Genomic DNA, 13,686 nt, shown 5'->3' on the forward strand with positions numbered 1-13,686 from the left:
TTTTTCGAGACAGGGTTTCTCTGTGGCTTTGGAGCCTGTCCTGGAACTAGCTCTGTAGACCAGGCTGGTCTCAAACTCACAGAGATCCGCCTGTGCCTGCCTCTGCCTCCCGAGTGCTGGGATTAAAGGCGTGCGCCACCACCGCCCGGCTATTTATTTATTCTTAAAAACATTTTTTAAAGGCTTTGGTAAATTTGATCACTGGCATTGTATATTGCCATTGGGATGGCAGAGACCCAGGCTCATTGCCTAGTGGGCCTTGCCTAATTGATATGCTCTGGGCCAATGAGAGATTATTCCAAAAGACGTCCAAGGCTGTCCTCTGCTCACCACACTCATGTAAACACACACACACACACACACACACGCACGCACGCACGCACGCACGCACACACACTTTAAAAAAGGGCTGGGGATGTGGCTCAGTTGGTAGATGTGGGGGTCAGCCATGATAAGCTATGGGCAGGTCACCCAGAGGAAGTTCTTTACTTCAACCATTATCATCTGCCAGAGCAGAATTCGGCCATCGATAAACTTAATAAGAAGCCTGAATCTCTGTAGTTTACCCTGAAGCAATGCCTGGTTGCAGGAAGAATCAGAAGCGGATATTACCTGACCTCCAACCAAAAACTGACCATTCAAAGGAAATGCCTAACATTCCAACATCTGTCAATAGGACCACCTGCCAGCGCACACTCCCCAGGACACCCCTAGACAAATGTCAATCAGGGGTCCTAAGACCTCAGAAACCCCTCACCTCCACCTTTATTACTATAAAAACCCAATTCTAACTGAGCTAGGGGCTCTCCGTTTATTCCAATATGTTGGACATGCCAAGAGACCGAGTTTGCAAATTTGTATAAAATAAAGGCTCTTTGTTTTTACATACGGGACTTGGTCTCCTTGTTGGCTTTTGCGGGGACTTCGCGGATTCGGGCATAACAGTCGAGTGCTTGCCTAGTGTGCATGAAGGCCAAGACTACTGCACCGTGTTAAAGTGGACGTGGTGGTGCACGCCCACAAGCAATTGGAGGGTGGAGGCAGGAGGATCAGAAATTCAAGGTCGGGCTGGAGAGCTGGCTCAAGAACATTGGTCCTGAGTTCAATTCCTAGCAACCACATGGTGGCTCACAACCATCTGTAATGCAGGCAATTCTTCTGTCTTGCAGGCATACAGACAGAATATTGTATACATAATAAATAAATGTTAAAAAAAAAAAGAAATTCAAGGTCATCCCTGGGCCTGCAGTGAAGTTGAAGCCAGCCTGGGCTACAAGAGACTCTTTAACAAAATAAATAAAATAAAATTCTGCCTTAGCTTCCACTCTCTGGGGAGCTCAGGCCTCTTGCTGGCCTCACCCTTCTTGCTGATCGCGCTGTCCTTGCTGGCCATGTTCACCTGTCCTTTGTTTCACAGATCTGGCCCTTCGTTCACGCTCTTACCTCTCCAGGAGTGCAGCAGCCCCTGCCTGCCACAGGCACTGTTAGCACTGACTCTCCTTGTGTTTTTGTCTAACTCCTTAAGAAAAGTCACAAAAAGTTGCCTGTGGGTCAGAATTCTTTCTAGTCTTTGTCTCTCAACACTGGGAAGATCTCTCTTCCAGCATCAGCCTCTCCTTTTCACCCTCTCTCCCATCCTGGCTCCCCTGGTCCGGATCATCTCCCTACCACCAGCCAGACACCTGATCTGTCACTCTCCCTGGCTGAAGTTCCCCAAGAGCTCCCTGGAGCGTGAAGTTCACTCCCTTGGAGATCTGTATCCCCTCCCCACTCTCCCCACCCTACTCCCAGCCCCCACCCCATGCCCTGGGCTGGTTTCTGACAACTGAGCACCTGAGTGTGGTTTCACACTGGCTCTCTATGGAGCTGTGAGGGAGTGGAGGCACGTCGGTGGGATTTCACTGGTTCACAGTGGCAAAGGCAACTCGTTATAGAGCTGGGACCCACACCAGTTGTCCTACTCCTGAAGTCACGATTTTGTCATAGTTAGAGTCTCACTATGAAGTCGGCTTGTCCTCAGACTCTGCTTCGTGCAGCATAGGCTATGCTTAATGGACCACACTGACCTTCAGCTCACAATGACCTGACTGCCTCTCCCTCCCAGGCTGGGATTAAAGGCATGCACCACCATGCCCAGCTTTCAAACTCTTTTTAAAAAAATATGCATTTGCCGGGCGGTGGTGGCGCACGCCTTTAATCCCAGCACTCAGGAGGCAGAGGCAGGTGGATCTCTGGGAGTTCGAGGCCAGCCTGGTCTACAAGAGCTAGTTCCAGGACAGGCTCCAAAGCTACAGAGAAACCCTGTCTCGAAAAAAAAAATATGCATTTGTTTTCATGTGTTTGTGTGTGTACTTGCATGAGTTCATATGCACTACATATGTGCAACATCCCAAGGAGGCCAGAAGAGGGCACTGGATTTCCCTAGAACTGGAGTCCAGCAGTTGCCAGTGGCCGTGTGGGGGTTCTAACAGTGAAAGCCCCATCCTCTGCAGCAGCAGCATGTGTTCCTAACTACTGCAGTATCTCTCCAGCCCTTTAGCCTCAAACTCTTGATCCTCCTGCTTCCACCTCTCAAGTGCTAGGGTTATGAAACTGTGCTCCTATGCTTGTTTGAATCCGTGCTTTGAAACTGCTCTACCTCCTCTGGATGGATGCACGGGCTGGTGGCTGGATATGTGGATGGGTGGATAGATGTGTGGGTGGATGAATGTGTGGATGGGTGGATGTGTGGGTGGGTGGATAGGTGAGTGGGTGGATGATGGGTATGTGGGTGGATAGAGGGACAGATGAGTAGATGGATGAGTGGGTGGGTGGATGGATGCTATAGAAAAATCCTTCAGCCAGTAGCCTTTAAGTTACCTGCCTCTTATACTATAAAGGATGAGGTAAAGCTCATGCTCCCTCTCCCTTTCGGCTGCTTGATTCTCTGTTCAAGCAGAGGACTGTGATCTGTGAGTCTACCCCTAAATAAATACCCCCTTATTATATTCAGCTCTGAGCTGTGTGGGGTTTCTTTTTAGCATCCCTCTTCATCTGGAGTCCCATGAGGATCCCAACTCCACACCTACCAGGTGGACCAGTCCAAAATGCCCAAATGGTCCATGGCACAGAAAGTCCCCCACCCCTGCCCACTTGGGTTGCTTTCACCTACTCCCCTACCACAGTAGAGCTAAGAGCACGGCAACTTGGAAATTTTCCAAGCTCATGCACATTTTCTCCCACCACTGCCACATTCCCTACCATGCGGCGACTTGCACAGCTTCGGGTTTGAGCTCCCAGCTTGCGAGTTCTGGGCTCCTTGCTCCATGTATGGAGATGATTTGACCAGCACCAAGGCAGAAGGCCGAAGCTGCGCAGGAATGTTTGTGTGCACCGATTGTGTGCCAGTAGCGACTCTGCAACTGCAACACCTGTTGGATGACACCTAAAACAATGTATCAGATCTCATAACACAGGTAACTATTTGATTAATTAATACATTAAAAAACTTGAAAGTTATATAATTGTGGACAAAATTAACATGTACATTCTTAATAACCTCTTTGCTGATACTATGGATTGTATTCTGCAAGGCTTATATGGTTATTGTGATGCATCCATTTATCGGATATTGGGACTCAGTTTTTTTCTTCGTACTGTATTCTTAAAAAAATGGTTTGATAACAGAGCCAAGAATGAGGCACTTTTAGAAATGATACTGAAAGACCCTCAGAGAGGACCTTTTCCTCCAATGAAGTCCCCAGAACCAGGACACTCCGAGTCCAGACCACAGGATGCAATTAGCAAGAGGTTTATTGAGTAAACACAGGTACCTGCAGGGGGTCCGAGTCCAGACCACAGGATGCAATTAGCAAGAGGTTTATTGAGTAAACACAGGTATCTGCGGGAGGCAAAGTCTTTCGGAGGACTTGTGCACCTGCCAACTGGAGGGCGGGCTTTTTATAGGGAAGAGCAAAAAGCAAGTTTACAGAAGCAAAAGCGTGGTTATCAGAATGAGGCGGGGGGCATGACTGTTCCTATCTTATAGATATCCTGTTTTGCAGTCAACCTGCTTTGTTGATGTCCTATCTTATTGATATCCTGCCCTGCAGTCTTCCTATCTCATAGACATCCTGCTCTCTCAAGCACATGGGATGTTCTTACGAGAGCAGGCTGGCTGCTGATCGGGAGAATTTTTTTATTTTAAGCAAACAGGACGTTCCCCCAGGAGCATGCTAGCTGTGGGTTTTGAGGAGGGGGTCTGTAGGGTCTTTCAATACAGTCTTTACAGACTAATATGAACAGCTAGCTGACAGGATTAATACCATCAAAAATCAAAAGTTACCAGAAAAAAATAATACTATTGAAAAGGATAACACTAATTTGACAGGCAAAATTCAATTCATGTCAAAGGGTACTGAGAAATTATCTGAAAGAATTCATACTGTTGAATTTGACAATCAAAATCTGTTACAAAGTTATGATAGGTTGTCCTGGCCAGCAGGACATGAGTGAGAGTTCCTGAAGGAGGAAGAGAAACGGAGAGGCAAGAGACACTAGAAACGACAGCAAGTCTGGCTTTCTGATCAAGCTGCCACTTTGTTACTCCTCAGGAGCTGTTATATAGCAAACAGGCAGGGGGGAGGGGAGGGTGTTAGGTCTGCTGGAATTCAGGTCTGGAGACTTCTCTGGCTGAGAGAAAGAGATAATAACTAACAAAGGAAATGCCAATTGCTTCTAAAGCCTTGGGCCTGCAGGTCTTGTAGGGAGACAAGATACTGGGTTAATTTCCTAGGTCCAGAACTTGCCCTGCAAAGGTGAATATCTTACTTAACTTGTGAACTTAAGATGGCTATAAACAAAATACAGGTCTCAAAATACAGGTCTTTGCTTCAGGCAAAAGGTTAGCAGATAGAGTATCTCGCCAGGATGGCAATCTGCATGCTATCCAAATAATGTCCAAGGATGAGATGCTATCTTTAAAGAAAAAACTTCAGACCTTGGAATCACATGAGCAGAAGGAGGACCAGAGGCTAGGGGCCTCAATGAAAGCACTAGAAATATATAAGGCCAGGAGATTCAGGCTTTACAAAAGACAGTAGTAAAAATATTTGAAATGATTGAGGAAATTATTGGAGCTGATGAGCAGGGAAAGAAGGCACAAGGACAGGATTTAATATTGCCAGTACCTGTGAGAGATGACTTACCCAGGATTTTAGCTTCCTACCCTGTAATCTACTATGACAAAGCATCAAGTTCTATGGCATTGTAATTGTGGGTTTGATAGACACGGATGCACACATGAGCATCATTACTCCAGAATCTTGGTATAAAATTGGCATTGTACGGGATACACCAATAACTGGAGTCCATACATTTTATACTGATGCAAATGAATCAGGAAATGCAGATTATAAATCAGAAGATTTAAGTAATGTAGAACAAAGCCCTTATAATTCTGTCCAAAACGCAGAATTATATGCTATTCTCGTGGTACTAAGGGATTTTAAAGAACCTCTCCATATAGTTACTGGTTCACAATATGCAGAAAGAGTTGTCTTACATATTGAAACTGCTGAATTAATATCAGATGATACAGAATTGACTTCATTATTCTTATAGGTTCAAGATATAATCAGGAATAGTCTCTGTCCCATATACATAACACACATCCTATCCCATATGGGTCTGCCAGGTCCTCTAGCCCAAGGTAATGCAGAAATTGATCAATTATTGATTGGAAATGTGTTGAAGGCCTCAGCATTTTATCAGAAACATCATGTCAATAGCAAAGGTTTAAAGAGTTTCCTACTACATGGCAACAAGCTAAGGATATTATAAAGAGATGTCCAACTTGTTCTTTCTATAACCAAACACCGCTATCTGCAGGGAGTAACCCAAAGGGTACTCAAAGGAATAAAGTCTGGAAGATGGATGTGTTTCACTTTGCAGATTTTGAAAAATTATAATATGTACACCACACCATTGACACTTATTCAGGCTTTCAATGGACAACTGTTTTGAGCTCATAAAAGGCTGATTCGGTAATCATACATTATTAGAAGTTATGGCCACCATGGATATACTTGCACAAATAAAGACAGATAGTGGCCCAGCATATGGCTCTAAGAAAATGAAACAGTTTTTTGTTTAATATAATATAAAGCATATTACAGGTATACTAAACAATCCTACAGGTCAGACAGTTATAGAAAGATCAAATTGAACTATAAATGATATGTTAAACAAACAGAAAGGGATGGAAAATTCCCCAGAAATAAATTATATAATACTCTATTAACCTTGAATTTTCTTAATGCTAATGATAAAGGAACAACAGCAGCAGAGAGACATTGGATAATGTAAAAGTCTTCTGAATTAAATCAGCCAGTGTATTTCAAGGTTGTGTTGATCTCACAGTGGAAACCAGGAGATGTGCTACATTGGGGAAGGAGTTTCACTCTTGTTTTCATAGGAGAAGAAAAATTATGGATACCATCAAAATTAATAAAGATTTTGTTTGGAAAAGAGAAACTCTTGAGAAAGAGAAATGACAGCTCATCCATAGAGGTGACAACCATACAGGTGGTAAGAAAACCTCAGAAGGGTTGGTGCAGGGTTCTGTTCTTGTCTTTGCAGGAAAATACTCATCTTCAAAAAATCAAGAGACCCTGGACATCTATATGCCTAAAGAGGAAAAGATAATTATCCAGAAAGGATCACAAAGCAAAGAGAATTATGACTTATGAGTACAGGTAATCTGAGGGTAAGAATCTCTGAACACAAACTAGAATAATAGTCATGATTCACTTAAAAATCAAAGCTCACTTTGGAGTTGAACAATGGCTCTGTCCTTCTCTAAATCCAAGCATGCTGGTAAAATGAAAATTTAGAGTTTCTGTCTCATGTCAGGAGCATGTATGAGGCAGAAACACGAAAGAATTTAGAAAAAAATTAGGAAAACCCTACTGAATACTCAGAGACTATTTGTAATTATACCAGACAGTAATCTTGAAATTTAACCATCATCTTACTTTCACAGGATCCCATAAAAAGATCATTGCCCCCATGACAGCTGGCAGTAATTCTAGAAGACGACATCCCCTCTCCCAAAAAAGTTTGTCGTCAGGGTTAGGGATATCAATTAGGGGTTGATTTTAACTGGTATAGGGTTGAGGGTTGGGGGGAAATTATGTAGGCTCAGGGATCTTTTTAGAAAAAAAAAAAGGGAGAAGCCGGCCGGTGGTGGCGCACGCCTTTAATCCCAGTACTCGGGAGGCAGAGGCAGGCAGGTCTGTCAAAAGACTGTCAAATCCTGCCAAGAAAGAGTAAGATGGTTTTGAAAAATTTCCTGCCTCTGAAAATGGTTTGTCAAATTACTCTAGGCCTTAGCCAATACTGGTTGCTCCAACATTGCAAATGAGACTTTGGGTGATTGCCCAGGTAGCCAGTTGTCTCTTCATTTGTTGCACATTTTGGAAGTTACTTCCTGCTTATTCAAGTAATATTTCCCTTCCTGGGTCTTCGATGGGGTTGAAAACTAGATAGTCATAGTTACTTTCCTCTCATGACTTGGCCAAGTTATTTATAATACAAGACTTAGACTCCTTCGGATAGATAATTATTACAACATTTATCACATGTTTCTTTCTTGATATTGTTTATGCTGGTTGTAATTCTAATTTTTATACTTGATATTTGTTCTTACTGTATATAATTTTATATTAGGCTTAGAACTTTTATTTAAACAAAACGGGGAGGTGCTGTAGGAAAATCTTTAAGCCAGTAGCCTTTAAGTTACCCACCCACTTGGGCAAAGCATGCTCCCTCTCTCCCCTCTGCTGGATTCCCAGTTCGAGCAGAGGACTGTGATCTGTGAGTCTACCCCTAAATAAATAACCCTTTATTATATTCAATTTTGAGCTAGTGTGGGATTTCTTTTTAGCGTCCCTCTTCAGATAGATGGATGAGTGGGTGAATAGATGGATGGATGGATGGATGGATGGATGGATGGATGGATGGGTAGATGGATGGATGGTGAGTTATAGGCCCATGTTTCTACATGGCATGGTGGCCAGAATCTCGGGCCATAGTTTGCACCTGCTGCACCTGAGGTGGTCACGTAGCTTTCCAGACAGGCTGTCGCTATCCTAACAAAGGGTCAGGATGTTGTTTTGCTCCTTCTTTGTAATTTGGAGGATGTCTGGAAAGAGATGTTAATTCAGCCTACGTGACAGAGCTGGCATACAGAGCAGGTAGATAGAAAGATGTGACAAAATGGGCATAGAAAGGTATGGTCAAAGGTGTGGACGTGACTAAAGCCATTCACTTGGTTACCTAGGAAACAGAATGCTAATAAATTTCCCCCTCAGTTTACGTTTCTGGTATAAAGGCTGTTTGGAGAGTAAACGAAGGAAATTTTCAGTATGTAAATTCAAGATTTCATGAGGGACCATTAAAAATCTCCCTCCCAATAAAGACATGTGAGTTGTGTCTTTATTCCTGCGCCTCCACACTGATCCAAAAAAAAAAAAAAAAGTTTATGTTGGGCTAACACCGGACAGTGAGTAGGTGGATGGATGGGTGAATGGATGGATAGGTGGGTGGATGGATGGATGGATGGATGGATGGATGGATGGATGGATGGATGGATGGACTGATGAGTAAGGGGGTGGGTAGATGGGTGGATGGGTGGAGGGATTAGTAAGTGGGTGGGTGGATAGGTGGATGGGTGGACAATCTGTTTCAGGCTTGCTTTTTCAGAAATGTAGCCATTCTCTGGGAAATCTGTCTGTTCCATCACTGTCTGGGAGAATTTGTTTATAAAGTGAGTTTTATGTTCAGAAAGAGAAAGCAGGAGGAGAGGGAGGAGGAAAAGAGGAGTTCCAGAAGGAGCGTGGGTGTGCAGGTCGCAGGGCATCTGAGGAGGGCAGCGTCCTGAGCACTGGCACAGAGAGGAGTGTGTCTTTGGGCCCAGGTCTGAATGCTGACCTTCAGGGGGCTGAGCTTGAGGAGGACCCACAGGGTTGTGGTTTGAATGAGGACAGCAATTGTGCAAGAATGGACAGCCTTGCCCCAGCCTGTGTCTCCTAGCCTGAGTCATGCTGAACGGAAGAGAATGAGAACCCTGAAACCCCTTGGAAATCCAGCTGCCAAGGTCTCCAGTGTGACATGGGTGAAGTCATCACAGATGAGCTCAGCAGAGGCACCTGGGGACCCGGTAAGAGGCCAGCAAAGGCTGAGACTGGTTGGCTCCTGGAATCCAGAGGGCCAGGGTGAGCTCAGCCTTGGAGAGGCCACCCAGACACACCCTGCCGGAAGGTCAGCCTTTCACAGACTTCTCCACTTCTCTGGGGTGCTTACTTCTTTGGCTCCCTCAAGGACCTGCCCTAGCTTTTCAGCAGGTCCCTGAGGTCTGCTTCTCAAATGTGAATGCCCAGTGTGGGTGGAGCTAGGGAGTGCTAATGGCTCACAGCAAATACCACCTCCAGTCAGGAGGAAGAAGAGAGGTTTCCTCTAGAATAAGATACAGTTAAGAGGTGCAAGGCCATGTAGTTCCCAGGGCCTCCTAACACCCTGAGGAGAGATCAGGACAAGCCTTGGCACTGTCGGGCTCACATGGCTGGGTCCCTGGCTGTCTGTTGTGCTTGGGGCGGGAGTATGGATGACAAAGGGCATTCTTAGGTACCTGCTTCCTTCTGAGAGCTCAGATTGGGAACCAGACATCCTGGGTAAGGGTGGAGCTTCCAGATGGCCCAGAAAGGAAGGAAGCCAGAGAGGTCTCCCACAGACCTTGCTGGCCACCAGCGGCTTCTCAGCTCGGTCCTCCAGGACTCTCTTGGAGACTTCATGCATCCAAACTTCAATCTGTTACCTACAGCATGTCTTGCTGGCATTTAGCATAGCCATTGTTTGAGTCATGCCTCTCCTCTGAACTCCAGTTCCCTCAGCTCTGAAGTACGGGAGGGCTTAGGGTGGGGCTAAGAGGATAGAGTATAATTACTTAGCCTACCTGAGGCCCTGAGTTCATCCCAGCACCTCATAAAGCAGGTTTAGTGGCACACACTTCTAATCTCAGGACTAGGGAGAGAGAGAGAGAGGGTTAGATCAGTGGTTCAGGGCTATCTTTGGCTACAATAGCAAGTTCAAAACCTGGCTGGGGAGCATGAAGCCCTGCCTGAAAGAAGAAATAAATAAAACCCTAAAGTGTCAGGACAGTGGTGGTGCACACCTTTAATCCCAGCACTCAGAAGGCAGAGACAGGCAGATAGATCTCTGTGAGTTCGAGGCCAGCCTGATCTGCAAAGTGAGTTTCAGAACAGCCAGAGCTGTTATTTAGAGAAACCCTCTAAAAAACAAAACAAAACAATTTCCTAAAGTGAATCCAGCCTGGTGGTGTGTGCCTTTAACCCCAGTACTGGGGAGGTAAAAGCAGGCAGATGTCTGTGAGTTCAAGTCCAGCCCAGTCTACACAGCAAGTTCTAGACCAGGGCTACATAGTGAGACCCTTTCTCAAAACAAACAAACAAACAACAAAAACCCTATGGATTACAGCAGGATAGGTACAAGACGACAGTGGGTATACACGGCGTTGGGCACAGCGTCTGTTGGCTGAAGTCAAATGCTGGTCGTCTGGTTAACACCAGTGCATGTGTGCAGCGGTCATTACCCCTTGTCTCAAGGCTCATTCGCGGCACCAGCTGCAGCAGATGCTGTCTCTGGGCTCTGCTGGCCGGAAGACAAAGCCCCATCTCCTGCCAGGAATTCCCTGTACCTGCTCAGCCTCTCAGAGTATCCCCTCTCTGGGGTACAGAGTGGCCTTTGCTCAGCTGCCGCTACCAACAGGCTTACAGCATGACACACAGCACCAGCGGTGGCTCTTGTGGCCAGAACCATGCCTGGAGAAGAGCCTGGTCCCAAGTGCCACCGGGCTGCCTGCTGGCAGCCAGAGGCTCATCCTGAGTCATCACTGAGGCAGCAGTGCTGGGGAGGCCTTCGAGACAAGGTGAGGAGTTAGGGGAGGAGGAGACGTGGAGAGTCAAGAGGGTATAGACACGCACATGCTCTTTAAACCCTAAGGTACCCAGAGGAAATAAGGTCCCCAATCCTGGGGTGGAAAGAGTCTGTGAGCTCCTCTGGTTTTTGAGTTGACAGCTGTTCTGCTGCGGCAGGGGCAGAGGTGCCGTGAGGACTCTAGGATAAGGGGGCCAGGGGTGGACACTCGTGGGGCCAGAGGCCTCACAATACGGCAGGCAGGTGAGGAGTCAGTCAGTAACTGAAGCCAGTTTCCAGAAGCCTTTTGTCATCTTCAGGTTATGACATCCCTTTAAAATTCATTCCTCTGTGTGTGTGTGTGTGTGTGTGTGTGTGTGTGTGTGTGTGTGTGTGTGTATGCTTGCCACATGTATGCAGTGCCTGCAGAGACAGAAGAGAGCATCAGATTCCTCTTGGACTAGAGTTACAGATGAACCACCTAGTGTGTGCTGGGAATGGAGCCCAGGTCCTCTGCTAGAGCAGCCGGTGCTCTTAGCTACTGAGTTATCTCTCTAAACCTGAGGGTACAACCTTTGTGTCCCAGCTGCCCACAGCTCCATTTCCTGTGGGTCTTTTTGGGTTTCCCCTGCCTGCCCATCAGTTCAACAGAGGACCAATGGGTTGTGATCTCATTGGTGGCTGCCAATCATCCGTTGGCTACCTGTGATCAGGTGCTCTCTGCTGCCCAAGTAACTGTGCCCTGGTGGTAGGAGCTCGTGGGCACTCAGAGGGGCAAAGCCCATGTGTGCTGGTCTGGGGGAAGATGTGTCCATTTGTGTATATGAAAGAAGCCAAGTTTCCCAGGAATCTGGCAGAGACCCGAGCTCTGGGCCCTATTCAGTATGTTTTGGCTGCCGGCCAGCTAGCCAGGTTCTGGGAGACACCCCCCCCCCTCTGCCCGAGCCCTTCTCTGTCCTCTTTGCTTCCCTAGTGCTGCACCACTGTGTGCACCACTGTGTGTGGAGGTCATGAGCATCACACATGTGTCCCCAGGCCCTGAGCCTCTGTCAGAGATTCTGTGTGTGCCTGCCAGATGACCCCGAGGGAAAGATACCAGCCTCATCCAGCTTAGGGAAGTGAGGGGTTGCATAATTCGCCCCCAAATTTCCCTCTTCTGGTTGCACTGGCGTCGATTTGAGACGCAGGGGCATTTGCCGATGAGCCAACTTCCTTGAGAGTCTAAGTGGCTGCTGAGTGTTTGTTGACTCTAAATGTTGGGGATTCATTTCCTGCCCCCTGTAGCTGGCGGGATTGGAAAGGAGCTCATCCTCTGTGTAAAAACTTTGCCTCTGGAAGGAGCCTGGCCTAGTTGGATCTCAGTTCTTAAAATAGCAACAGCAGAGGCTGGGGAAACGGCTCCGTGGCTTAAGTGCTTGCCTCACAAGCCTGAGGATCCGTGTTAGATCCCGGTGCTCATGTGAAAACCAGTGTGGTGGTGCATGGCCGGATCCCCGCCCTCAGGAGGGGGACATGCCTGGGGCTCACTGGGTAGCCAGCCTAGCTCAGTTAGAGAGCTCCATGTTCTGTGAGAGACCCTGTCTCAAAAAAGTCAGGTGGTAGGTGGATCTCTGAGTTCAAAGCCAGCCTGATCTACAGAGTGATTTCCAGAACAGCCAAGGCTACACAGAAAAAACCTGTCTCAAAAAAAAAACAGCCGGGTGGTAGTGGTGCACACCTTTAATCCCAGCACTTGGGAGGCATAGACAGGAAGATCTCTGTGAGTTCGAGGCCAGCCTGGTCTACAAAGTGAGTTCCAGGAAAGCTAGGGCTACACAAAGAAACCCTGTCTTGAAAAGCCACCCCACCACTACCAACAACAAAAAGAAAGAACAACAGTGATAAAGTTAAGTGGAAGGGCTGGAGAAATGGCTCCTCAGTTAAGAGCACTCGCCGCTGTCTTCGAGGACCTGAGCTTGGTCCAAGGACTCACAGCTGCCTAGAATCGTACGCCCCCCAGCAAACACTTGCCCATAGCACCCTCACACCCAGACACAGACATGCAAAATTTAAGAACAAAATCAAGGAGGAGACTGATAGAGGAAAACGCCCAACTTCAGCCCCTGACCTTTGCATACATATGCATGTCGAATGTATGCCCACATGTATACATGCACATATACAGACATGCACAGGTAAACACATGCTTATATAACACATGCATATAAATACTAATACACACAACATAGATACACATGCAGACATACACGCATGAATATATACACATATCCACAGATTCACATATACACAGGTACACACAAGCACACAAGCACTAGCTTGCCCTTAGGCCATTCACAACTCCTGTGGTCTGGAACATTCCAAGAAAGCAAGAGGCTCAGCTATTTCTAAGCACATTTTTCACAGACAGAAGTTGAGGCTCAGGAAGGCGTCCTAAATAGGAACCAGGTGTAGCTTCCAACCCGGGCTCCTTCTTGCTTCTGAGCCAGTTCACCATGGGCTCACTCCAAGCCTCAGTTTCACTTCTTTAAACATGTGCTAAGAGACTGGGAGAGTGACTCCACAGGTAAGGTCTGCCAGCACCAAGCACAGCAGCTGGAGTTTGATCCCGGGGTCCACGTGGAGGAAGGAGAGAGCTGAGTCCTGCCGGTTGTCCTCTGACCTCCACAGTCACACCCTCCTCTAGAGATGAAATAAAAATGCAGACAATGCATGGTG

Source organism: Microtus ochrogaster, chromosome 4 (assembly GCF_000317375.1).
Source record: "Microtus ochrogaster isolate Prairie Vole_2 chromosome 4, MicOch1.0, whole genome shotgun sequence".
NCBI lineage: Eukaryota > Metazoa > Chordata > Mammalia > Rodentia > Cricetidae > Microtus > Microtus ochrogaster.